The following is a 3,863-nucleotide window of genomic DNA, read 5'->3' as shown; positions in this document are numbered from 1 at the left end:
ACTAGGGAGGAAAGGGGGGCATACAGGGCAGAAAGCTGGACACCCTTGCTGAGCACAATCAGGAATTGTCTCCCGACTTCCTTCTGGAATCCAGGTCCAGATCTGTCTGTGTGTGTGGAGGGGGAAACTGTTCAGAACACATTGAGAGTTGTGATTGGCTCTGGGTTCACAGCAGTGGGGCAGCTGATGGTGTGCTCCTATAGACCTCTTCCCTCCTGGAAGACTGGACCGTCTTCCCAGGTGGAGGTGACACCTCTCTCCCCTTCAGCACATGTCACAAGGGGACTGACAGCAAATGGGACTGGCACGAGTGACCCAAGTTAGCAGGGGTCAGATGCTGGAGAGAGGAGTAGAGGGTGGTTTGATGCACACCCAGAGCCCAGGGATTTCTGTACTGGTGGATTCTGCTGGGTGTGCTAAAAGGTCAGCAAGGTTTCAAGCCAACCAGCCAATAGCTATTTTTGGCTCCCATTTTGCAAACACTACATCATAAACAAAGAGTTATTTTGGTCCGTCGGGATTGCTCTGATAACTTTGCTCAGTACAATGTTAAATAACCAAACCCCACAGGAATAACAGCACTGTTTTATAATCCCATATTATCAGATATATAGAGGGACACAGGGGTGGGTGGGTGGAGGGGAGAGCTTAAATCTTTTAACAAGTACAAAGGAATATTTATGTTATTCATATCATCACAGTCCACATATTGCAGTGATTTGGAGTATTGTGTAGGTGTGCACAGAAGTGTGGATTTTTAAACAAGGGGGTACTTGTCCCAACAGGAGAAAATAGCTATAGCTATTGTCATCCACCACTTCTTAGTAATGCCAGTGCACAGTGTGGTTGGTGTGACAGGGAGCAGCTGAGGCACCTGTGGAGCCCCCCTCCCACACACTCTGTCACCATGGCTTCCTCCACATCTGTGCTGTGGAAACACCTCCCTTACCCACGGAATTCTGGTGGAAGTGAAGCGTCTTGATTTGTGAGTCACTGGTAGCACAGCTACAGCAACAACCATGGAAAGAAAGTCTTACCTGCTTTCTTTCTATGCTTTCTGTCACACAAGACCCAAATAGAATCAGAGTTGCCATTTGCTGAACATTGTATGGACGCAGGAAAGACAGCACATACACAAAGACCTTGAAAATGTCCCTGCAGATGACATAAAGGAAAGACAAAAAGTCTTTTAAGGTCTTTGAGGTCTCTTTTTAAGCACAGAGACCTCAAAGACCATCTGCTCCATACTAATCAGATCCAGCACATTTTTTAAAAAAATTCTATTTAGGTGTCAAAGAAACACCTGCATTTTCAAGCACAACCTTCATGGCAGGTGATCACTACATGGAAAAAATCTACTCCCAAGAGTCCAGATGGCAGCAGTGAGAAACTGACCTCCTGTAGAAACACAAAGGGGATCCCCTGAAAACTGGACACTTTGAAGCCACCTTCCTCTGACTACCTGTCAACAGTGTCAGGGAGGTTGGTGCTGGATAAGTCACTAAGCCAAGACATCCTGAGCACCAGGCTGGGACAGTGGTTAATCTTTTTATCAAGCCCACCATTCCAACCCACAGAAGGCTAAAGAAAGCTCCCTTCTGTCTTGTCTTGCCTAATCAGCAGTGGATGGTTATGGAGAAGAGGCAAACTTGTCTCAGGTGTGTGCAGTGAAAAGGCTCAAGGTAGCAATCACATAGATTGTTATAAAGAGATGAGACATAAGGAAAAAAAAAGACATATTCATGTGGTAATTCTGTCCTGTAAGGTGTTCAACATTCAATGGGACACAGCCATGAGCAAGCAGCCTGCTCTACCACCAAAGGTAGCCATGCTTAGAGCAGGGTTGGACCAAATAACGTCTATAGGTGCCTCCCAATCTAAATTATTCTGCAGTTTTTCTGAGTTGAAAAAGGTCACTCATCCTGCCTGAGTGGCTCAGTGTTGTCCCCAGGAGGCAGCATCAGGATAAAGCCATCGCTTTCAGACCCAGGGGCTCAGCTGCTTGGTGCACACACTGGAATGTGAGGAAGCCTCAGGAGTTTTCTTGTCTGCCTGAGGGATTTGGCCACATTTTCTGCCTCAGATTGCTCTGTAAAGCACTAGGGAATTGCAAGGCTGCAATTTACTTTCTATACCTTAAAAAGCAAAAAACCTTCCTCACTTTGCACGCAACAAACAGCTGTTCATCTGCAAAAGGAAAAGACAGACCTCATGTGCTGCTGCTCAGGGCAGCCAGCTGGCAGGTAAATGTGGATTAAAGTATATTGTGCAGTGAGGACTCACTAGAGCAAAATTTGAGATCCTGGAGTCTCACTTCCCCTTGTCCCCAAATCTCTCTAGACAGCAGTCCCTGAGCTTTGTGTTTTCCAGCTGACCTGGTGGAGAGGAGGCCCTGGGATTCCTTTCCCTTCAGGGCTGCCCCCTGTAAGTGGGGAAGGCTGAGCCAGCCCCAGGAAGGTTCCTGGCTGCAAGAGCTGAGGAGAAGCAAACACCCCCTGACACCAGTGTAAGTCACTGGGAGAGGCTGGACCAGAACCACCTCTTTCCTCAGGATTTCCTGTAGCGCAACTTGAGCTTCCTGGTGTGTATGAGGCTGGCTGTGAGAGTCCTGCTTCCCAGGCACTGCATCTTCCCCTGTGCCTCCTGGGCAGCTGCTGTGAGCCCTCTGGTGAGGCTGCAGGATGCACAGGAGCCTGGCCCCAAGGCTGGCCCCTGTGTTGGTTTAGCACAGAGGCACTCAGGGACTGGCCCACCATCAGAGTCAGCCTGAAATGGTGACAGAACATGAATTTCCAAGGCAGTATCACCAGCTAAGGTTTTTTTGCTCTCTAGATCACATTATCTCACTGGAAATCTAGCAACTGGAGTCATGAGACTACCAGAGAATTGCAGTTTGGGAATTTTCTAAAGGTGGTTCTCAGCTGTTTGTGCAGTAGTGACTGAATATGAAGTACCTCTCCTTTTCCCCTGCTGTAAAAAGCAGTCAGGGAGCCCAGATCAACTTGCTTTAAGTCTTGCACTTTTAAGCCAAAACTATAGAACTTTCTAACACCAGGAGTTGACAGTCCTATGGCTCAGAAGTCCTTGTGCCTAGACCACCCAGTCTTTGCAAATATCTCCACACATACAGGTGTCTTCAATTTGGAATGTATTTTGCAAAAGCTGCTCCAATTTCTTGAAACAGGCACTTGTTATCTTGAACATTCACATTCCTGAGCACTGGCCCCTGTTGAGGTATTCATGTGTTTTTTGTCTGTGTGATGGAGAGGCTGCTGTCACTCAGTCAGAAGGAAGATAATATATGCAGTTGCATATTTGGGTTGTTCATCTTTTGGAGTGCTGAACAGACTTCCTAAAGGATGCTTCTATGCTTTGTTCAAGTTTCGAAATGAATATCCCAAAGAGGTCTGCATTTTCGGGCTCAGAAAGGCTTTCAAAAACAATGAATCAAAAAGGGCATGATTTTCAAAGAACTTGTATGGGGAATTTATGTCTTTGCTTCTTCCAAGATGAAAATCCTGATGTAGCCTAATAATTTATTTAGATGTTTGCCTTTAAAACTTAGCTTGTGACTTCTCATGGGAAACAGAGGATGGGTAGATATAAACCAACCTATGCTAAATGGAATGAATAAGACTTCAGGAAGAGAAATCCAAAGGACATACTCTTAGTGGTAGAGTTAAGCTGAGCTCAAGCCCAGTGTTACCATTTCACTCATCTGTGCACACAAGACCCTCTGGCAGGAGTTTGATGGCACTGCCAGCCAGATAAGCTGACAGGAGTAGGAGCAGAGTCAGATTGCAGAGAAGAGTCAGGCTCAGAAACCTTCCTTGGACCACTCCTAGAATTTTCCACCTGTGCCA

The sequence above is a fragment of the Geospiza fortis genome, unplaced genomic scaffold (genome assembly GCF_000277835.1).
Source record: "Geospiza fortis unplaced genomic scaffold, GeoFor_1.0 scaffold23, whole genome shotgun sequence".
Lineage (NCBI taxonomy): Eukaryota > Metazoa > Chordata > Aves > Passeriformes > Thraupidae > Geospiza > Geospiza fortis.
This window is presented reverse-complemented; position numbering follows the sequence as displayed.